At 30.7% G+C, this 24207-nt stretch overlaps 4 long non-coding RNA genes and 1 pseudogene across 8 annotated transcripts; 3 read left to right on the top strand and 2 right to left on the bottom strand.

Moving 5' to 3' along the window:
• Positions 1–751: 751 nt before the first annotated feature.
• LOC146932774 (uncharacterized) lies at positions 752–2912 on the top strand. Of its 2 annotated transcripts, XR_015007261.1 has the most exons (4): positions 752–1201; positions 1510–1627; positions 2038–2155; positions 2417–2912. It is a non-coding gene; the product is annotated as an uncharacterized LOC146932774 (long non-coding RNA). The 2 variants fall into 2 exon arrangements; XR_015007260.1 differs by lacking the exon at positions 1510–1627.
• LOC146932775 (uncharacterized) lies at positions 2214–2519 on the bottom strand. The gene is made up of 2 exons (XR_015007262.1): positions 2394–2519; positions 2214–2270 (listed from the first exon to the last, which is right to left on the bottom strand). It is a non-coding gene; the product is annotated as an uncharacterized LOC146932775 (long non-coding RNA).
• Positions 2913–4733: 1821 nt separating the features above from the next.
• Positions 4734–6174, bottom strand: LOC146932773 (polygalacturonase inhibitor 1-like; annotated as a pseudogene).
• A 1799-nt stretch (positions 6175–7973) lies between these two features.
• On the top strand, positions 7974–12092 carry LOC146932772 (uncharacterized). Of its 2 annotated transcripts, none has more exons than XR_015007264.1 (6): positions 7974–8469; positions 9337–9421; positions 9530–9565; positions 10643–10702; positions 11268–11345; positions 11903–12092. It is a non-coding gene; the product is annotated as an uncharacterized LOC146932772 (long non-coding RNA). The 2 variants fall into 2 exon arrangements; XR_015007263.1 differs by having other exon boundaries at positions 10607–10702.
• Positions 12093–18447: 6355 nt separating this feature from the next.
• On the top strand, positions 18448–22753 carry LOC146932771 (uncharacterized). Of its 3 annotated transcripts, none has more exons than XR_015007258.1 (7): positions 18448–18611; positions 18704–18757; positions 18928–19009; positions 19649–19969; positions 20633–20778; positions 20899–21028; positions 22437–22753. It is a non-coding gene; the product is annotated as an uncharacterized LOC146932771 (long non-coding RNA). The 3 variants fall into 3 exon arrangements; XR_015007259.1 differs by having other exon boundaries at positions 18689–18757; positions 19649–19803; XR_015007257.1 differs by having other exon boundaries at positions 18689–18757.
• Positions 22754–24207: the final 1454 nt, after the last annotated feature.

The raw sequence follows: 24207 nt of genomic DNA, 5'->3' as shown, positions 1-24207 counted from the left end.
TTTTTGACCAATAAAAAGTGAGAAAAACAAGGTTGTCAACAAAGTTGTCATCAAATGGATGTCAAAATATCATTACTCTATTTAGATTCTACATTATTTTGGTCATGGCATAGGACAAATATCTTGAGATTCTACATTATGCTGGTTGGTAGTAGTTGAATTTACACAAAGCAAGAGAGACATGTTTGCCCATCAATAATAGTATGTTTTATTTTAATATAAGTTAATATGAATTTTATATATCAAGTAGGTGTGAAACTTGTATAATTGTACATTGCACATGCATAACTTTAAATATTCTTGTTTTTTTCCTTCTAGTCATCTCTTCGTGTCCTTTTAGACTCTATGACATTTGTGGCATCCTTTACTGCTTGAAGAGAAGGATAGGTGAGGTAATTGAATATCATCCTTTTATTGCAGTTTTTGGGTTGTTCTACTACTTCAAGTGCAATTGTTTTGTCAAAGATCTTTCACATCCAGGGACTAATTATATCGATTTTGAATTGTTTTGTCAAAGTTATTTCTCATCCAGATACAGCAATTTTTAAGTGTGAATATTTCATCAATTATTTTTAACAGTATGTTGAACAGATCATAACATCATCTTATATTATTATTATTATTATTATTATTAAAGCTACACTACTTTGTCAATTTGGAATCAAAAAAGCATATACCGCTTTCTATATTGTCCTATCGTACAGACATGTTGTCTTTTTTAATAGTTTATTTTTTCATTTAACTTTATCCCACACACACCAACACCATATTCATTTCATAGTTAGTTTTCTCTCTCTTTATCAAAGAAATTATGCAAAGCTCTCTCATTCTCTAACAAACCCTACCGCCGCCTTCCTCCTTCCTCCTTCCGTGTTTCTATGGCGACAGGCATTTCATTGTTCCACCATCTTCATCCTCTCCTTTTCATCACTAATTTTACTCTATCAAATTTATTTTCATGCCAAACATAATTTTAAATTTCCCTACAACCATCTTTTCGGTTAGATCTCGACACCCACATACAAACTTTTGAAAAACCATCACCATAAAAAGAGTCCTATCAATCTTCTCTACAAAACCCATTAAAAAAAATCAGGATCAGACTACCTTCCGGTAACCACCGCGTCAGAGCTTGCAACCACCGCGCCGGAAAAGAGCTTGTATTTTCATCCCAATCTTGTATGTTTTGGACCAGATCTAGGTCAGAATTTTTACACAAACACTGATCTGATACATGAACCAATATTGTATGTTAGTTCTTACATATTTTGTTTCCATTACATGCAACAACAACAATAAAAATATGAAATTGGATGTTATTTCGTTTTATTTTTAAGAAATATATAATTTTCTTTTTGTAGATGGATCTTATTTTGTCACGTTAAAAAAAAACTGCTTTTTTATACTATTGATAACTGCTTTTTTTATACTATTGATAACAAAATTCCTTGTTTCAATGAATCTTTTTTTTGGTTAAAATGGAGACTTAGTATTGTTCTTTAAATATAGATCACATTATTTGGAGAGAACTGCAACAACAATAGCCTCAGTTTCGTCATCATAGATGCCACAACAACAACAATCTAAAGATAAAATTTGGTGTACATTGTTTGAATTTTCAAGAGATGTAAGAATTTTATTGTAGAACAATGAATCTGTTTTAAAGAGATGTAAGGATTTTAAGTAAAGAGACTTCATTGCTACATCTCTTTATAACTTTAAGTAATTTGCAAGAGATGTAAGGATTTTTTTACTGATAATACATTTGTTGTTAATTTTTTTCTTATGTCTCTTCTCTTTGTTTGTAGTTCAATAAAGAGACTTCTACGTAAATGGCAATAACATTTATAGATAAAAAAATTGCAGTTGAATATAAATACAAACAAATAATAAAATTTCTTATGTATTTATTTTCTTCGAAACGATTTATAATTGGAAAACAATATACAAAGAAGAGGTATATGTTAAATAATGAAAAGAGTAAAGTTTAGACATCAAGTATCCTTGTCGATCTGATAAATTCATTTTTATTTACAGTACTTCAACTTTCAGTTGAAAAATGAACAACTTTCAAGTTTCATGAGAACAACTTAGAAGAGAAGATGGAGATTATAAAGTATGAATACCTAACAAATTAAATTGGTTGAAAATCAAGGTATTCAGTTTATATGTTCTCACTTATCCCTCACATCTCCTTTATAGATGTAGTTTGTTAATAAGTTGATCTGGATTTTTGCTTCTGGTTTTTTGTTAAAGAAGATATAGTTAACCTAAGCAACAAAAACATGGTAGTATGTTAAAGAAGATATGAACGAAGAAGATATGAACAAAATAATAGAATAATGAAGTATGCATGTGTTTCAAAAAAATTGGTGTTATTGTCATTTACTTACCTGTATCCTTCTTGGTTTTGCAGAGTTGGAAATCTTTCAAGTTTGCTACATAAAAAAACAATCAACAGTTAGATATCAGAGTTAAAGATTACACAGGGAGGAGGAAAATGAAGAGCAAAATGATAGAAATAGAATAGATGTAGAGAAAAAAAGAAACTGAAAAAGGGATTGATATAGTGTGAAGAAAGAATGAAATTTGTGGGAAACTTTTGAATGAGCAAAACAAATTTGAATTTCAAATTTGAGAGCCAAAACTTTTGAACATAGTGTAGAATAGACAGATTTTAATACTAATTTATTTCCAATGGTATGGGCAATGGTATGGGCATCAGTTTCTTTACTCATAACAATTGTTTATTGTTTAGTGACGTCTTCCTTTTGATAACGTGAGGAATTTAATTACTAATTTTACCCCTTCCAATTGTTTCCCACAACATAGTGTAGAATAGACAGCTTTTACCCCTGCATATTTTGTTGTACATAGAAAGGGATAAGGACAGTAATAGTCATTTCCACAAATTAGTGTTATAATTGACAGATTTTACCCCTGATTCTTTTGGTTTTACATAGAAAGGGATTAGGGCATTAAAGAGTTTTCCACAACATACTTTTTTCTTATATTAAAGGAGATACTAGTCGAGATACCCGTGCTATAGATAGATTATACTGTATTCAACAAGCTACCATACACTGGGCATTACAGTAAATTTGTATTTTGTCTAGTGCATAATGTCAAGTTAGGTTAAATACAAATTTTTTGTTAAATGCATCGACCATTATTAAACATAGTAGATGGTTAAAAGTTGGCATGTGACTCAACTACTTGTCTAATACTCTTTTGTTTGTTCAGTCCTTCTTACAAATCAAACACACTCTTATATTAAGAAGAAAGTATGAAAGGTTTCTTTAAACGTTAAACACAGTTATATTTCTCTCTATTTATTATTTTCTCTATCTCGCAATAATAATCTACATATGACATTTCTTCAAAAAAAAAAAAAATCTATATGACAAATTCATAAATATTTTTTAAAAAATGAATAAATAAATTAAAAAAGAGAATTATATTTAAAAAATTATGCTTATGTATTGATTAATTTACTATTACTATTAATATAATGTGTAATATATTGAATTGGTAGTTATACATTTAATATTAATAATATGATACAATAAGAAAAGGTAAATAATATTACATTTAAAATTGAAAGTATAATTTATTTGAGAAAAAATTTGTTGTAAATGTGTACTCTGTTATTATACATTGATAGAGTACTTATTTTATTTTTTCATCTTATACATTTTTTGAATATTTTGAAAACAACATAAAGTGACACAATATGTCAACACCATGAGTGTGAATGTCTGAGGTGAGAGAAACTTATAAAAGAGAGAATGTGTGTGTGTGAATCCTCTCTAGTACTTGAAATCACAACCTTTCAAACATTATTTTTGGGGAAGAGATTGTCTACTTTTGAATTACCTAATATTTTTCTTTATCAAATTTATCTCTTATCAAAATGATTATTATCTTCTAGAGTTTGATATCCTAGAGTTTGATCGGATACTATTATCTTCTAGGAATCAAAATTTATAATTAATTTAAAATAATTACACGACATTAAATGATAGGTGAGAATCCAACAAAACTTCATATACCTAGCATAGTTTTCAACTTCACCTTTATTTTAAGAGTAATGCTATATGCCTGTATCTATAGAAAAATAACATCATCAATATCTCTCCTATATACACTACATTACCAAAATTACTAAACTGTATTTGGGTTACATTAATATATGATGTAGTTTTCACTAATATCCGCTAGATAGCTATTTGGCAAACAAGCTGGACTCTCTTCTATCTTGTGAATTTTGTTTATATATAAGTTTGGAGAGTCGAATTTCTGACCACGTACTTAATTTGATAAAATTTCTAACTACTTGGAAGAGTCAAATGCTTATATGCTTTCCTATTCTTCTTTGTTTCATTATTAGTATTCCATATTATTTATTTCACTTGAGATGTGCAACACTTTTTATAATGCAAAATAATATATTTTATTATTTTTTTACAGAATATATATATATATATATTATTAAAACATCTTTAAACTCTATTTTTGATTTGATAAAATAGAATAGGTTTTTGACACACACAAGGGCACATGCATCATATATTTATATAATTTTCGAGTTTTGAATTGTTCTCATTTATGACCGATGTCCACATTCAATAATATACGGTTTGAGATACCATATCGAGAATCGTATGTCCAAATAACTCAATCGGAAAATAAAATAAATTGTAAAAATAAATATATATTTAGAGACACATATATACTATGATGAACAGAGAGATTAGTAATTAATTATCCATATGACATTAACACAATATATTTCTCCTACATGGATTTGAACTTAAATAAACTAAGACAAACATCATTTTTATTTAAGACCGATCACATAGTTTTGTCAGATTCAATTCAAGTTTTACAAGGTGGAAGAGGAGAGCCACACAAGCACTTATTATGAGCATAACAAGACTTATCAAAGCTTTGCAATTTTCCACCTTTTGGAATCTCACCACACAAATTATTATTGCTCACATTAAACTCCTTCAAAAGTTTCAGCTTCGCCAATCCCTTAGGTAGCGTACCGTATATTTTATTGTTACTCAAATCCAACGCCTCCAAATTCTTGGACAGCCCAACTTTCCCAATATCAAAAGACAACAAGTTCCTATCCAACCATTTCACCAGAGTTTCTTTCTTGGATCCGAAAAACACAGAAGCATCGCCCTCCAACTTGTTCCGTGACAAGTGCACAAACGCCAAGTTCAGCTTTGCTAGAGACGCCGGAATCTTCCCGGAGAGGCGGTTTCGCGAAAGAGACATCGATGAAAAGGATTTTGGGAAGGAGCTGTAGGACTCCGGTATTGTACCTGTGAGTTGGTTGCGGTCAAAAGTTATTTCGGTAAGGTTAGGGAGAGAGGAGAGTGTAGCGGGGAGGGGACCAGTTAGTTTGTTGTTGTAGAAGTCGATACCTGAGAGGGTTTTGATCTGTGAGAGGGTGTTTGGTATCTCGCCAGAGATGTTGGTATGGCGGAGGGCTAGGTACTGAAGTTTCTTGAGTTTGAAGATGGAAGGTGGGAGGATAGTCCCGACAAGGTTAGGGATGCGGGAGAGAGAGAGAGAGGAAGGTAAGGAAAGGGAGGTTAGCGATGGAGGGTGGAATTGGAACAGGTTTAGGAAGGTCAAGGTTCTCGAGATCAAGGTTGTCTACTCGGTTGGTTTCTGTGTCTGAGTTGCATAAGACACCTTTCCATTTGTTGTTGCAGCAGTCTGTGTTTGGATCCCATGAAGAGAGTTTGGTTGGGTTGCCAAATTCTTTTTTGATTTGGAGTAGGGCTCTTTTATCATTTGGGTTACATTTTTCTGAGAGTGAAGGTATGATGAAGTGTTGTGTGGTTAGAACCAGGAGGAGAAGTAATATGCATGAAGGGAAATGCTGCATGGTTGACGATATCATCTTGTTCTGCTACTCATTTAGCTTACTGTTGGGATACGTATATATAGGCATATATGGTAGTTTTAGGGTGGAATACAATGCGTCAATTTGTCCACCATAGAGAATGGTTTGCTGACCTTGGATATAAATCTTATAAAATCAAGAGCTGAGATTTAAGGTGGACAATCTATTATTATACGTACGTACATAATTGACTAGTTAGTACACATTGTTTTGTTTGTAGTAATGAGTTAGAGTAATGTTACTTTCATGAAGGTAAAGAGTTTCATGTCACATAGTGCTGAAATTCGTTCCCCTCTCATGCCTGGCACACACCATTTTTTCCTACCTCATTATATCTAATGTGAAATGACATTTTAGTAATTTTACCCTATGAAAGAGAGTGTTAGGTGGGGTGGCCAGGGTCACATGACCACGTGTCACATTAATGTGTGGTGGTAGAAGAGGTGTGTGTCACCTATAGTGGTCAATGTATCACCACTCTTTCTTATATTATTCCATTTTAGATTATAGAATCCAAAACATGTTTTAAAGTTTTAGATTACAGAATTCCAATACAGTTGAACATCATCAAACAAAAAAAATATTGTAATCAACCAACAAAAATATAAATAATTATATCAAAATATCATTGTAAATATAAAACATGTATTTTTTTTTAACCGCAAATATAAAACATATCTAGTTCTATGATTGTTTATATTTTAATTAATCTTTGATGAGGTCTACGGTAACGGTATCACTCTTGACACCTTCAAGACTCACTATCATCTTCAACTTTTACAACATCTTCAATCTTATCATCTTTAATTTTCACAACATTCAACTTTTTCATTATTTTCAACTTTACAAACATCTTCAACATTCTTATTTCTGCCTTCTTAAGAAAAAATGTATACTTTTAGTGTTATGTTGAAAATTGGACACCAATTTTTTACAATGGAGAAGGGAAAGTTACTTTTTGGTTCTTAGTGTTACTGTGTCCAACATTTCAAACTCCTTATGACATGTACTTATTTCTATTTTTTTTTTTTTGAAGTAATGTACTTATTTCTATTGATTACCAATAGAGTTTTCACTTTGCTATTAAAAGAAAAAATGCCATGTGATCTTGTGTTTTTAACTAAAAACCAGCATAGGACGTTTATATTTGACTTCCTGCCATAGTTCTGCTTGTTTTTATTGTCTAAACAATGTAATTGATTGACCCCTCATTACTGCTTGTTACCAATCCTCATCAGTTATTGATTCTTGCTTTGAAGCTTCTTTTTTTTTTATTCTATTGCGATCAAAAAGGATTTCGAGTGGGACTTAAATCGTTGCATTCATTAACTACGGGTTCTTATCTTTTTTTAATAACAAGAACAATATAACATTATTATAGGAATTTTTTTTTTTTGAGGGTATAATTGAAATAACCAAAATCTTCCAAAATCTCATATTCTCATTATATATAATATAGAAGTGTGTGTGTGTCTGTGTGTGTGTCTATATATATATATATATATATAGGATGTATCATATGAGAATGACCTTTTTATGTGAGAATGGTGAGAATAATTATCAACCCTTGGATTAAAATTGATTGGCTGAGATTAAAAAGCCTCATTTAACAACACATATGCCTCTCTTTACTCTACCATTTCTTTTAAACCTAGTTAGTTCTTCCTCACCGTTTCATCTTCATCAGCTCATGGCATTTCAGCGATCTTTGGAATCTATGAATCTCATTTGACATATAAACAAATTTTTAACATTCGATGCCTATTTTATGTGAGTTTGCTGTTGTTGTTGAGTGTTCATCTTCAACATGGGACCAACATCATTTTTCCAGCATCTATCCAATATACCCCCTTTGTCAAACCCCCTTCTGGTTATATTTTGGAATTCACTGTGAAATTCAACAAGCATCTGTATCCAATTTTTCAATCAATTTGTTTTCTTAGTTATCGCATCATGTACACTTTTTCTTGGCTATCGCATCATATACATTTTATTTGAGGTTCAGTTTCATGGAATTGGAATAAGTGTGATTCAATTAATCACTACAAGAAAATCAGCATTTTGCGACACTTCAATTGCGACCCTTACCTTATAACTGCCTCAATGTGCATATTTGCAACAGTTGTTGCGACAGTTATGGTCAACAGTCGCAGGTTTTTTATTAAATTAGAAGCTGCGTTGTTAATTGTCCATTTCGGCTTGGCCAAAATTTTCATTCACTCCAATATTCAGTTTCACCTTCCACTCCATCTCACTTTCCCAAAATTTTCTCTAAACCCTAAGACCCAAATATTTCATCTCACTCTCAAATTGCAAAAATTTTCTCAATTTCATCCCCAAAATCTTTGTTCCCTGAATCTTCTCACTCTCAATCGTTCACTCCCAAAACCTAACCTCTCAATCGGTGCTCAACTCACTCACTCAATCGGTGATATGTCTGGATCTGTCTGAATCGGTGCTAAATCGATGCTGAATCATGGTCAACTCAATCAATCGGTGTTCAACTCACTCACTCAATCGGTGCTCAACTCTCTCTTTCTATGGTAACCCTCAAAACCTTATTCATCTTTTCTTCTTGTTTTACGTTGTTGTTGTGAATATTTTTTAAGGTAATGTTATCCATTGTTTCATTAGTTAAAATCTGTAACCCTGTTTTGAAATTTTGAGTGAAATGTTGAAATGGGATTTTTATAGTGTTGAAATTTGATGACCCAGTAATCCTGTTTTGTTGTTCTTGAAGTAATAATTGTATCTTTTATCTATGCTGATTGTGAAGTTTAGGATTTGGAAGTTTAGGATTTAGTTTCCTATATATAATTTTGTAGTAGTTTTAGAAATCTTACTAGTAAGCCCTTGAATTTTGATGAGTTCCAATAATGTTGAGTAGCCTCTGAAATAGGAAGATTTGTATATATATATAATGAGATGGTTTTATTTGAGATTGTTGGTGGAAGAAAAACATGTGAAAGTAAGGGAAAATCATGGAAGTTGCTGTTCATAAGTTGTTGAGAGGGAGGTGATTAAGTTTATGATTTTCTATGGATTGGTGATGCACAAAGTGTTGTGATTCTCCTTTGCTATCACAATTCAATCCTCTATTGAGGAAATAGTGTGATTGGCGGAATTGTTGTGTTGATTTTGGAGGAATAGCAGCATTTTTGCTCCAACAAAGGGGCGGTTTCTTCAACTGTTTTGGCTTTAGCTCTTGCTTGAGCAGTTGCTGGTAGGTCCAGGCAGAAGGGTGGGACGTGTTTTTGTCATTAGATGCAGAAGGTGCAGTTTTGGTTTGGGCGATAAATAGCTGCAATTTTTAGTGCATGTTTTTAAGTTTTGTGCCCTTAGTTAATTTTGAGGCAGGGGTATGCGCAAAATGGATTTAAGGACCAGTTGTTGATTTTTAATTATCTCAGGTGGCCTTTCCTTTATGTATGTCCAAGCATCAATTTTATAGGATAGGCGATGTTCTTTTAGGCCAGCTGCTGTTTGGTGCAATAGGTACAAAAGCTGATTGTTTAATTCAATTAATCATTTAATATAATATAAAAATATAATATAAAGTTGTGAACCTTATTAATCCAATACTAATGTAATTTTTCATCTCAGGTAGCAAAAGGAACAAAGTGTTGAAGCTGGTTATAGGTACAAATTTTTCTCAAATATATTAGTATTCCTTATGCTGTGACAAACAAATTTTTCTTGAGATAGGATATATATTTGGTTTGCTTCTGTTTGGTGCTTTTTGTGATGGATTTATAAACTTGTTCTAAAATATAATGACACCTAGTTGTGATCTTCCAAACTACATACCGTAAACACACTGCTTCTAAATTTTGTGCGAGTTTTATCTATTGTATGGTATAGTCTGGTTGTTGATTCTATGATTAGTGGTAAAACGTAAAACTATGATATATTTTGAGTTTTAATTGATTGGTTGAAACATGAAAGAAATCCAAGTTTTGCATCAGACTAAAGAACTTGTTCATGGAATCAGTTCTGTATGAGAATAGGATATTAAGTCTTATTCATAGGCTTGTCTATGTAGGCATGAATAATTTGTTGTATGCCTCACTTTATTTATGTTTTGGATCGTAGAGGCTTTCTTGAATCAATTTAATTGGATGCTATGTCTTATAATAATTTTCAAAGCTTTTGGATGGTTTATTAAGCCTTTTACTGCTAAAAGCTTTATGTTAAGTGGGTACTTGAGTTCTTTCTAGCACAGTGCATTGTGTTCACACTATTATTTTTTTAGTTGCTACAGAGTTGTTTGAGCTTGGTCTTGAATTGATATCTGATATGTTATTATTATTTGATTTAGCAATTGGCCATATTTTATACTCTTTCTGATAGACTCACTTGGACTAAGGTCTATGCTACAAGACTCAACAGATATGGCTGGTTATGATGCACAGTAATGAAATTGGATATAGCTGGCTGGTTCAGTAGCTGTAGTTTTTTTTTATTTCTTGTGAATTTGTAGCCATGTCATAATGAAACTACAAGATTATATGTTTGCTTTACCTATATTCCACTCAGATAGAGCTATATGTTTGCTTTACCTATATTAGAATTCATTCAATGTCATTGTCATATGTGGCTGGAATTTTTTGCTTAAGACTTTGGATTGCCATATTCAATAATTGGTACACCCTTGTTTGATGATTTCTTTTTGTCTTACAGTATAGAATTTATCTTTTATTTGGGATTTGACTGTAGTGGGAAGAAGTCTTGAAAAAGTGTAGAGGTAATATTGATATAAGGTTCTTTTCTACAAAGGTAATCTAAATCCTAACGGCTTCTCTTTTAATTCTTTTCTCACTATTCTCATCTAATATTGATAACTAGCTTTCCTCGTCTTATAGATTGCCTCGTTTTATCTTTTTGATTTCTCTGTCTTATCATTTTGCATCAAATCAAATTGATTTTTATGAGTTCTACAAACCATGGTTTTTGTTATATGAGAATTATGATTGTGACTGTTCTACCTATAAGTTGTAATAGTAAAGGTGGAGGTGAAAAGGTTTAAAGATGAAATTAAAGAAAATAGTAAACAAAAGGATTATGTGATTGTAGAAAGATTGGATTATGTGTAGGTAGCTTGGAATGATGAACAAGAGGATCATTTATTTCTAGGAATGTTTGATGTTTTTTGTTCATTTAGTATAAAATTTCCCCTTTGCTATTATGAAATTTGAGGTGTATTATCATATTTTATTTATATTTATAGTTCATTTTATGTTACTATGATGATATTTTTAATGAACTCAGTACTGTTTTTTTATTTAGAAACCTTAAAGAATAGCAATTATAGCAATTAACACCTTGTCTTTGTTTTCTGCAGCATCTTTACCTAATTGAAGTTTGCTATCTTTGGTTGATTTAATAGCACTAGTCATCAAGTAAACTTGTCTCTGAAAAGGTGAGATACTATAGTTCTAAATTTTAATCCATGTTATTTATTTTTTTCGTAAGGTATTTTGATGGAGTTTATGTGTCTAACTGCCAATGGAATGTTGCAATGGAAATTCTGGATTTTTCTTATGATTGTTGTGTTCTAGTGTGGTAATCTTATCATAATAATTTAGTTTAGATTTCATACTAACTTAGTTGTTGATATGATAACATTTTAGTGGTTGGTGTTGACATATAGAAAGTTACTCTGCGATTCATGATTAGAAGAAAGATTATATATGTGTATCAAGTAGCTCAAGTAGTCCAAACCAAGTATCCAATACACAAAACATGTTTCTGCTAATGTTTATAATTGAAGTTGATGATGTTTATAATTGAAGTTGATGATGTTTTTATGTTCATTTTCCTATACTAATGGTTATTCCATAGTGGTTATTTTTGACAAATATATCAGAAAGTAATTATAAGTTTAATTGCGCGATAAGTTAGAATCATGACTTGCATGACATTATTGCTTATTTTTGTTAATTGATGTGTCTTATATAATCTTTGACTTATTTTTAGGCGGAAGACTTAGAATCACCAAACAGAGCATAGCATTCTTTGGAGTCTATTCATCTCTATTTGATCAAAACAACTTCCTCGCCAAATATCATCTACATAATTGATTAAATTTTCATGTTAGGAACTCAAGAAACCTTATTGTATCACTTGTTTGTATTTTATATGAATGTAAAATTCATATTTTAGTTTATGAATTTGTTCATATTTTTTATTATGAATTATTTTAGTTTTATATATTTTTTATTAGTAAATAGTTCTATTAAAAATTCAGGAAAAAACTGATTTTTTTTTTTAAATTAACTCAACATCTGCGACCCTTGCAAACTGTCGCAACGTTTTTTTTTTATAAATAAATTTTATGCATCTGCGACCCTTCCCCAACTGTCGCAAGTCCCTTGAAATCCATTTGAATCTCCACATTTGCGACCTTTAGCAACTGTCGCAGTGCCTTTTGCGGCAGTTGGTGCGGCTGTTCTATGAAGGGTCGCAAAAGACACTTGCGACCCCAACATCCGTGACTGTTGGGGAAGGGTCGCAATTGTACATCTGCGACCCTTCTAACAGTCGCAATCTGCCATTTTAAAGGTCGCAAAATGCAGTTTTTCTTGTAGTGAATCATAACTTAATTTTTAAAATGAAACAAAAGACAGGTTGATTATAGGAATGGGAAAAACTTAATTAATCAAAGAAGAATCGATAACGAGCAAAAAAAAAAGGAATGGGAAAAAGAAATCTATTCATCTATAAACAAAAAAATTAAGAGAAGGGATTTGTATCATGGAAGAAGAAGAAGGTTGTTAGGTAATATGAGAAGGTTGCAGCCTTGCAGGTATGTTGAAGAAGAAGAGGTGCGCGTGGTTATTGAAAACGGAGAGGCACAGGCTTGTTAGGTAATAATGAGCATTTTAATCCCATCCATTAAGTCTTAATCCAAAGGCTGAAAATTCATTCTCATATTCTCACATAAAAAGACCATTCTCATAGTATATATATACACATTTTTTTTTTGTTTGAAAATGGTCCCTGGCCCCACTGTTCAGCTGACTTGTTATGGTTTTGGCCACGTGGCAGTTGCTGAGTGTGCAACTTTTGCCACATGGCGTGCCACATAATATTAAATTTTAAAAAAATATTTTAAAAATTCTGAAAATTGTTTTTAAAATTAAAAAATATGAAAATAAATTTAAAATTCATAAAAAAATTCGGAAAAAAAATCTGAAAATTATAAAAAATTTCCGAAAAATCAGAAAATAAATTTTAAAATATTAAAATAATTTTTTGAATTTATTTTTTTGTATAAATTTCAATATAAAATTAATTAATTTGAATATTATATATTCTGAAATTTCTGAAAAAAAATTTTTTTTTTTAAAATTAGAATTTTCATAAAAGAATAAGAAATTAGATTTTTTATTAAATTATAATTTATTTTCAGAAAATATAATTGCCATTGTTTTTCGAAAAAAATTTATATATAATTTTCAAATAAAAAAATCTATTTTTCAAATTTTTTTTATGATTTTTAAATTTATTTTCAGATTTTTTTCGGATTATTTTTATGATTTTTAAATTTATTTTCAGATTTTTTTAATTTAAATAAATAATTTTCAGAATTTTATTTTTATTTTTTACTTTTTTAATTACGTGGACCTCCACGTCAGTGCCACGTGGCAAAAGTTGCACAGTCAGCAACTGCCACGTGGCGAATACCATGCCAAGTCAGCTGAATAGTGGGGTCAGGGACCATTTTCAAACAAATTTTTTTTTACAGGGACGTAATTCAAACTTTTTTTTTGACAGGGACGAAAATCAAAACACGCCTATATTAGAGGGACGAAAATCATATTTAAGCCATATATATATATATATGTTACAACACTATACAAATAATTATAATAAATAATTATACTTAATGAAAAAAAATCAATTTTAATTTGTATTCTAATTTCTAGAAACAAACTACTAAACCCTAAAAACCATCTTGTAAAGCATGGAAGGCCTCCAATTTATAAAAATATTTTCAGGGGTCATGTTATATCCAACATATCGGACTCTCAATAAGTATTGTTCAAAAGTTAAACATTGTGTCGTAGCCAGATCAAAGGTGGGTTAGTGTGAATATGTAATCAAAATTTGATGAACTTAGATTTTCAATATTATGATTATCTAGACAGCAAACTCCAATACCAAAACCTATAGATAATTGTTTTTTTACTATATATTAAAAAATGACCTATAGATTATTTAACCACAAAATAATGTACCATGTTGTAATGGCAATTTGCATAGTGAAAGTTGACATCACTCAGCATCTGTGATATCTTTTCGTCAAGTTTCTCCTCTGATCATAGATTAAACTAGCTTGTAGTTGACTTGGCAGAATATACAATAATTAAATGACAAAAAAGAAATTAAATAGAAGTATATAACGCATAGGTATTATTGATTAAACTGAAATTTTAAAACCTGTTGTCACCACCTTCTACCATCATTGGATGGTCCTTATCTTGATTTTGCTTAATCGCTCCCACTCGTTGGTACTTCCATCGGTCTTTATTATAAGAAACATATCACTTTTCAATGAATCTGGAAGACAAAAGGTCACAAGGTGTGACCTTTCGTCTTCCAGGATGATAACTCGATTTGAAAATTATTTTAGTCAGGTTACTTGAATATATAACCAATGAACAAGTAACTTGAATAAAATATTGTTTAAATAGAGTTTTTATCCTGGAAGACGAAAGGTCACAAGGTGTGACCTTTCGTCTTCCAGGATGACAACTCGATTTAAACATTATTTTAGTCAGATTACTTGAATATATAACCCATGAACAAGTAACTTGACTAAAATAATGTTTAAATAGAGTTTTTATCCTGGAAGACGAAAGGTCACAAGGAAAATAGTTTCTTATAGATCACTTAATAAAAAGTGATAAGTTTCTTATAATAGAGACCAAAGGAAATTATTTTCTTTCAAGTATGTCACCTAGATTTATTTATAATGTCTCGGGTGCTTTTATTTGTAATATTTGTTTCATTGGTAACTTGGGGCCAAAGGTTCGTATCAGTTTGATAACTTGGGCCCAAATATTTTTTTTTTTCTTTTTGTGGTAGCTGGGGTAGAACCCCGAACCTTACAAATTTTATGCATTGGACCCAAATGTTTAATATATCTACTACTTAATATATTATTAATTAATATAATTAAATTGTACTCCAAAATTTCATATATATCCTTTTTGTGTTATTAATCTATACGAAATAATTTTTTTAAAGAATAAAGAAAATCATGTTTTACCTTTTTTGGGTTGGCTTTTTATCTTTTTAAAATTACCCTCAATTTTCAATACAAATAACATATATAACAATAAATTTAAATATTAAAATAAAAGTGTAACAAACAAGATGTAAGTATATACATTCCTTCAAAAAAAAAAAGATGTAAGTATATACATGTCCAATTTTTTTTCATTATCATTATCCTTTAAAAAGTGTAACAAACTAGATGAGTGTATTTATACTTACTTTTTTTTTATTATTCCAATTATAACCTTAAACGATTTTTTCTATAATAAAGATTGTTGTTGATGTCATTAAAAAAAATTAAGTTATATTTTTTTGTTATATTGTTAGTGTCTTTGAAATAGATAATCATGGTTAGTTTAAATTGTTATAATTAGAAAGAAAAAATCATTTATATTTTTAATTTTAATCAAAATCAAAATTCGTAAAAAAAATTGTTCATAATTTTCAAACGTCAGCGCAATAAAAGAGCAAAAATTGTACTCCAAAATTTCATACTTCTACTTTTTAAAGCTCATTATCTTCTTAATTTTATATGTCTAGAAATTGATGAATTTTTATTCATAATTTTTTAGTCATATATTTTTAATAATTTATTCATAATTTTTAACACTCGTCGATGCGCGGGTGTTAATATATTTTTATTCATATTTTTTTCATTTGTTATATTTAAAATGATGAATTGAACACATTTCCTCTGTAAAAATAATTTATAAAGGTTCTAAATCTTCGTGGAGAACAATTGGTTAATTTTTGTTAAAAGAAAAAATGTTAAATTTTATAAACCTATAATTGTGTGAATATTAGGCATTAAATTGAGATAGTGGTTTTCTTTTAACCCGTAGAGATGGATATAGTGGATGAAAACTAATAAATTGAGAAGTTAAATATGATATGACATCATCACATTGTTTTTATGAGATTAACTCAAATTCAGTTATTTGTATGAGATTAACTCAAATTCAGTTAATAGAGATGATTCGACATCATCACAATACTCGTTTAAGAAAAACTAAAATTTAAATTGCAATATAGTATAGAAGATAGAAGATACTGATTGATTATAATTGTAACTTATTTTTGTCACGAAAGATGAAGGAGAACGTATCTTTTAATTTTGCTTTAGAATTATCCACTCTTGAGTAAAAAAGAAACACATACCGTTACTTGATCATTTAAATCTTTTTTTTTTTTTGATGAAAGAAGATAATTTCAAACTTAGAATTTAGATTTTAAAAATACTAATAATAATAATATTCTAGAGTTTTTTTAGAAGAAAATATTGTGCCAGCACGTAGTCTATACTATATACTATATATAAAGAAAACAAACACTTTCAGCATTTTTAGGTTGGATTTTTCTTTCCGAAAATACCCTTAATTTTAAATTTTAAATACAAATAACACATGTAACAAATAAATCTATTTATATTATATATAAAGAAAACAACTCCTTTCAGCTCTTTTGGGCTGGATTTTTCTTTCCAAAAATGCTCTCAATTTTGAATATAAATAACACATGTAACAAATAGATAAGAATAAATTTAAATATTAAAAAAATGCAACAAACACGATATGAATATATATCCTCGTGAGCTTAGCTTGGTTGGTATAGACAATGCATAACATATGCAAGGTCCGGGGTTCGAACCCTAGCCACCACCAAAGATATATATATTTGGGCACATCTATCCGTATTCTTCTTTTCCTCTAGGCCACGTCATCATCATCCCATGTTCACTTTGTGTGAAAACTGTGCGTGCTTCTTTTCTAAACTGTAGGCAGATCCTCAACCATCTTCAACCATGCATATAACAGACTTGATTGGAAAGTAAAATTGGAACTGATTTGGGAAAAGTAGTCAATAATTTACATGTGTCAAGAGAAGTAGAAAGAGCATGATTTCCCTTTTTGCAGGATATGTATGTTGTGAATCTTTGAGAAAGTATGTTGCTGATTGCAGAAACCGTGATGAAAATAGGAGAAAGGAAGAAGCAAGTGGCGGGGTAGTGATCGGACCGGTCGACGGCGCCGACGACGGTTGACGGTCGACGGTGGCGGCAAGGAGACGAAGATAAACTTTGTCTAGGAGACACAAAGTGGGCCCTTAGAATGGCTGGGGAGAATAGTAGAATAAAATAATTATTAAAAAATTAACATTAAAGGTTGAATTACTTGACCACCCTTAACTTTGAATCAAAATAAAAAAAGATAAAATGGTTTTTTTGTCAAAAGCAAAAGGGTGTATCATGCTAATGCACACCTTCTAATTTTTGAGTGGGTGTGCATTAGCATTCCCCATATATATATATATATATATATATATATATATATATATATATATATATATATATATATATATATATATATATGGGATGTATCTAATGAGAGGAAGTGTTATAATGAGAGGAAGAGAGGAGTTATTTATGTCCATTGGATCCAATTTAATGGTTAAGATTAAAAGACTCCTTTTTGTGGAACACGTGACTTCTCTTTCCAATAAAACATACACATGCGCATTTAACTCCCTTCCTTCCTTCTTCCATCAACAATTTACTTCTCTTCTCATGGAAACTGCAAACCTGTCTTTCTCTTAATTTAACAAATCTAAATTATTTTTTGGATTCAACTTCAAAGACATCGAAACCCATAATAACAAAGGCAAATATTAAAGAAACTATTACAAAATTTATTTAACTCCCAAATTGATAAAGAAATCAACAACTAAAAATTAAGGGGAGAATCCTTCAAAAAAAAAATTAAGGGGAGAATTGTAAAAAGGAAAAGGGTGAAGGGAAATTATTGTTGTAATTTTCATGGCTTTGCTGGATATGGCACAACAAAGCAAATTCTCAAACTATGATTCATCATACATTAAAGAAGAGAGGATTATAAATTAAGAGAGTTGTGAAAACTGCGGCAAGAAATCAAACAATGAGAGAATTATGGAGACAAATCTTAATAATATAAATGAAAAGAAAATTTGCACTCAAACCCTAGAAAAACCCTAAGCAAATCCTAACACTTTTTACTAAAATGCCCTTCATTTGGAGCCAAAATGCTACATTTTTAAAATGACAACTTTACCCTTCGGTCAAAATTTGTCTTCTGATTTTGTCAGTGTAATGATCATGCTTACATGGAAAGAATAGAGATGCACAGTGCCACCACACAATTGAATTGACCATTTAGAAAGACAAGTACAACAGCAAAATAAACCAATGCCACACAAGGCTCACTGCCACACAAGGCACGTGGCCATCCTCCCTCACAACTCACAACAGAGCTTCTTCTTTCTATTTCTCTTTCTCTTCTCATAACCAGTTTCTTTTCTCTCTCTCTCAATGAGACAAGGCAAGCATTCTCCTCCCTCGTCCTCTTCTTCATCCAATCCTCTATCTTCTCAGGTGGGTAATCATTTTTTTCAATTCTTACTAATTCCTTAATCCTCTCCTTAATTCTCATTCCATCTCACTTTTTCCAGGTTTCTTCTATTCAGATCGTCCCACTTCGTAATCTTGGGAAAGAAATCCAGTGAAAGTGTGAAGATCAGGTTCTTCTTCCTCTTCTCTCAACCCATTTTCAAATTTCCCTTCTCAAACTCAAACTCCCACCCTCTCTCTCTCATACGGTTTGATTTTTCAGTTTTAGGGTTTCAATTTCTTTAAATTTTAGTTTCGATTGTGTGCCAAATTGTATTTTTTGCTAAATTTGATTGTGCAGGTTGTAATATTCAAGGAATGGATCAGGTGGTGGAAAGAGTGAGTGGTTACCATGAACCGGATTGAAGATTCAAGGAAGGAATGTAAGATTTAAAGAATTTAACTCTTTGATTGTTGTGTAGTAACATTGATTATAATAAACTCCTTCCTATTCGACACCCTAAAATTGAATGGATGAGCTTCCAATTGAAGGATTTTGTTCTAATTATAAACAATTGAAGGACAGTGTTACAATTAAGGGATTTTTAGTCATAGATAATTAGCTGTGAGAAGTTTGTGTCTGATACAAAATGAAATGGATGAATGAGTAAAAACAAAGGAAAATTGAATATCATAAATTAGTTGTCTTCTTCTGCTATTTAGGAAAAATTGATTTGCGAATTAGGTAGATATGTGAAGGATTTTGTTTCCATATTGTTTAGTACTTTCGTTTCTCCAATCCCCCCTCCTCATTTCCATTGCTCTTCTGATGTGAAACATGAAAGTAGATAACAGATAACGACTTTTAAGTTGACATAACAAATATGATGAGATAATATATGTCACTGATGTATTGTTTCTCGTCCTGAACATGTCTGTGTTTGTCTATGCATGTTTCTCTGGCTTGACAATTTTATGAAGTGTTGAGTTTGTTCTTTTCTTGCTGTTAATTTTGTAAAGAAAGATAAAGAAGAAATTTTAATTTAATATGAACATTGATATCTCGTGTTGTGCTTGAATAGGTGGGCTATCTATCTGCATCAATAAGAAAAGTAGCTGATGCCAGAGTGGGTGACACGATCACTCACCATTTTAGAAAGGCAGACAATTCACTCCCTGGATATGAGGAAGCCACTCCTGTGGTGTTATGTGGCCTGTTTCCTATTGATGCTGACCGGTATTGATTTCTTATTTGCATTTTTTTTCTCTTTGTTGAACAAAAGAATTGTATTGTTAATCGCTAATGTTGCTGGAGTTAATCAATTTTTTTTGGTTCTGGTACCGGATTTCCTGAGATACGAGATGCACTTGAAAAGCTTCAACTCAATGATGCTGCACTGAAGGTGGCATTATATACTTATATGTTGGAAAGTAGTGCATCTTTCGTTTTAGGCATTTGGCAAGGGGAAATAATTTGCATTTTTATGTATATGCAAATTATTATTTTAGTTAGAATAGATTTAACTACCAATTCACCTTTTCTTTAAGTTGTTTGGCTTGATATTAAGTTAATTATTGTGTTGCACTTTTGACTTAAGATTCTTTCATGAAAGAAACGTTGATGTCAAATCTGCTAGGCATAAAGTTAACTTTAATTATGACATGCACGATCTGAATGTGTGGTTTTTTTTTGATTTATAGTATCTTAATCTATCTCAACAAAGGGTCGGTGTTCTAAATTTGTGATGATTATTAACGAAGGGTATAGTTTCATTCACATTTTTGGCATTCATTATAATGTAACTTATAGAAGAGAGAAAAAACTATAACAGGATGTTTTTGTAGATATTTTGGCTCTCATAGATACATTAGAGAGCAATACCTATGTCATTTTTATTCTAAATATATATATATATATATTTTCTCAAATTGGGTTTGATAACATGTGCTTTTTCTTTGCCTGACCCTTTTTTTTTGTTTTATTATATAATTTTCCTTTCAGATGGTAAAGTATGATGATTTTTTGTGAAGAATTTGACAAAGGTTATGTTGATCGATGATTGTAGGAATAGGTGGGACTGCTTGCTTGATTGGAAGCATCTATGTGTTCCTCAGAGATTTTCAGAAGGCGCTAATATCAAACCTGCTGTTCGAAGACCTGGCCAAACTGTGTGTTTTAGAATCAATCGCAACAATGTTCTCTCTCACCTCTGTAAGCCTTTCTCTCTCTCTCTCTCTCTCTCTGTCCCTCTCTCTCACACCCTCTATATGTTTCCATATACAATTATTGTGTGTAACAATGTGTGTTTAAGTATTATTTCGGGTTACGTAGGTTGAAACCTTGCGCATAACAGTTGAATCATCAAACTTGGCATCCCCATGTTGAAGCCTGCGACGATGATCCTCTCCCTAAATGTGTTGCTACTGAGTTTAAAGCTCTAAAAGATGACATCGTCATGCAGGTAGCTAATTAATTACAAATTCATTACTTTACTTTCGTGGTTGAGATGTGTTTGAAGGTAATGTTTAATTGTTTTAATGTGAACTATATATAGTTCGGTACATATTTAGGCAGGAAGTTTTAGGACTATCATGGTTGAGATGTGTTTAGTTTAGCTATGACTGTTTTGGGCAGGGAATTCCAGTAATTTTTTTGAATTATGTGTTTGACTGCTTGAGCATGGATTTATTTTAAGAAATTTTTCTAATTAGATTTTTCAGATAACAGTAGTTTTACACATAACAACATGCTGCAATATGGATATAAAGACATGTCTTATGCTTTTAATGACATGGAACTAAAGTAGAAAAAGCAACATAGCAAATTAGGAAATTAATCAATCTCATTCTTAAACTATTTTTGAAGCTATTTCGGAACTATTTTTGCTGCTATAGATTACCTATGTTTTCTTGAACTATATTTTACAATAGTTAAAGTAACGAAAACCTGAAGTTTTGATCTGCATTTAGAGAATGCTTGAAATTAATTAGTTTGCAAATTCATTGATTTGCGCAGTTCAACATCCAAATGGAACTTACCAATTCCAATTTGAAACTATGTCAAGTATAGTGAATTAACATTTGTTTTAACTCAGGGAGTGCACATCATTATTTGAAGTTAATATATGTCTTTTTTCAGATTTAAAAGAGTAGAAAGTAAAGGCAATATGTCTTTTAACATAGTAACATTAAAAAGGCTCTAAAAATACTTTTTCTGCATCATTTCTATATTATCAAGTTCTTAATAACAATTAGTTTAGGTCTATATTAAATAGTTTGAGCTTTTAAGCAAAGTTTGGTAGTTTGAGACACGAGTGGTTAAATATGATTTGGTCAAATTAAATTTATAATATGTCAAAGTTGACGATACATGTTATTTCTGCATTAAAATTTTGATTAAATTACTCATAAATGTTGTGATTAGTTTTGCTAAATGTAATTGTACTCCGTTAGAGCCGTTAGTGTAATTTTATGTGATTTCTACATTCTAAATGTTCAAGTGTAGAATCTATACCAACTGTTAATCTCTTTACCTTGAAAGAATGAGTTATAGGTGTTGTTTTTAAGATCAAGGGATGCAAGAAAACATGTTGATATGGTTATGTGAGATACTAGCTGCACCACTTCACTGTAATCTTTATGATAAGCACTAGAGTTTTATCCCTATATTGATTATGATATATTGATTATGATGTATAAATTCATCTCATCAAAATTCACTATGATGGAGTAAATTGTTAATTATTTATTTCAAATCATCATGTTATAATATATGGAGTAAATTGTTAATTATTTATTTCAAATCATCAAAATTCCTCTGTTATATATGATTACATTTTGACAAATCTTCCTATATATATATTCTTTCAGATCTAAAAGCATGTCTATGGAAGGGAGAACGAGTTCAAGTTTTATCGTAAGAAACCTTGAAAGCAAGCTGCTGCTCAAAAGTTCTATATCTATTATCTGCTGTCCGAAAAAGAACCCACTTTTTAACCCATGTCATTTTTATTTAGTGCTTTCATTCTTTTTTTCTTGATTTTTGAGGAATTAGAATGCAAACATGAGGCTTCAGCCTTTCAATTTGATGTTAATAGATGTATTATATTCTACACATTTGTTTTCAAAACTTTCAAATATCGTCAGAACTATTAGTTTTTGTAATGCAGCTATTTAGTATACATAAAGGCTACATCTAGATAAGAAAAAATGATTTCGTTGCCATCCTATACATAAAAACTACATCTATACATAAATATGTGCATTGTTCTATGCACTTTATCGTCGCCCTGTACATAAAGGCTACACGGTAGACTTTAACTTTAGTTAGAAAAAATGACAATATTTTCAGGTTTAAGCTTTTAATTTATTGTGTTCATCATTGACCCGTGCGAAGCACGGGGGCGCGATCTAGTATCTATAAATGAGAGATAAATGGAGTGACTTTTTTATTTTGGCTTTTAATATCCCATGTCCATTTTGATCTGGAAGCAAAGCAAAGGAAGAGGAAGACATTACTGAAAACACTAAGGGTGTGTTTGGTTAAGAAGAGAAGTTGTGAAGAGAGCAATAGGTAAGAGAGAGTATGAGAAGAGAGAAAAAGGTAAGAAATAGAGGAGATTTGATGTGTTGTTTGATATAAGAGAATAAGAAGTGAAATATAAGAGAGAGAAGTTTATTGTGTTTTTGAAATGACAAAAACACCCTTAACTAAAAAATTATTATTCAATTCATTTTATGTCAAAGTTAATTTATTTTTATTTAATTAAGCTATCTCCTTATAATACTAAAAAAACTGCAATATTTTATATTGAGCTTTAATTTATTCTAAAAATTATTAATTACATTAGTTTAATATAATAAATTTATTCTCAAGATAAAACGTAAAATAAAAAAAGAAAAGTCCTAAAAAAATTTATAAAAATCAAGCAGACTGCAACGTAAAAAGAAATTGTAAGGCATTCTCGTGGTCACCCATTATGAAATATAAGTGCAGCTAGTGTCCGTCTAAAATTGTAAAACATTATCTATAAAAAAATTAGGTGCAAACAATGTGATGAATACATGGACAAATGTGGAAAAGGCAAGAATTTGAGCCACGCTCTCCTCTTTCTTCGCATCATTGAAGAGAAGATAAATTGTGTGGGCCCTACATCAATTTGGTCTCTCTTCTCTATTTCTCTGCAGTGCCGAACAAAAGAAGTGGAGCATTTCTTCTCAATCTATCTCGCTTGTTTCTCTTGCCTCTATTTCTCACCTTCCAAACAAGCTGTAAATGTTTGTTTCAAAGGAAAGAAAGTGATGAGGAGAGAAAGATGAGGGGAAAGAAAGACTTTCCATTGTTTGGAACCCTCTAGAATAAGGAAGGAAAGAAAGGATTTATGTGGGACCCTTATCAGAAACCTTTCCACCCACACATGGACGGAAAGTTTCAAAAATACAAGTGTTTTGTTTAAAATTACCAAAATGCCCTAACTTTCATTATTTATTCTTTATTCATTTAACTATTCAATTGTTGTCTTTTTTTATTTTTTATTTTTTCAATTCACTCCTAACTTCTTTTTTTAAATAATTCACCGTTAACTTCTTTTTATTTATTTATTCTTTATTCTTTTTTAATTTACTATAGACAATTTGTTTA

This window comes from Medicago sativa, chromosome 4 (genome assembly GCF_051527215.1).
Source record: "Medicago sativa cultivar Bolivia chromosome 4, Bolivia_mono, whole genome shotgun sequence".
NCBI classification, from domain to species: Eukaryota; Viridiplantae; Streptophyta; class Magnoliopsida; order Fabales; family Fabaceae; genus Medicago; species Medicago sativa.
This window is presented reverse-complemented; position numbering and strand designations above follow the sequence as displayed.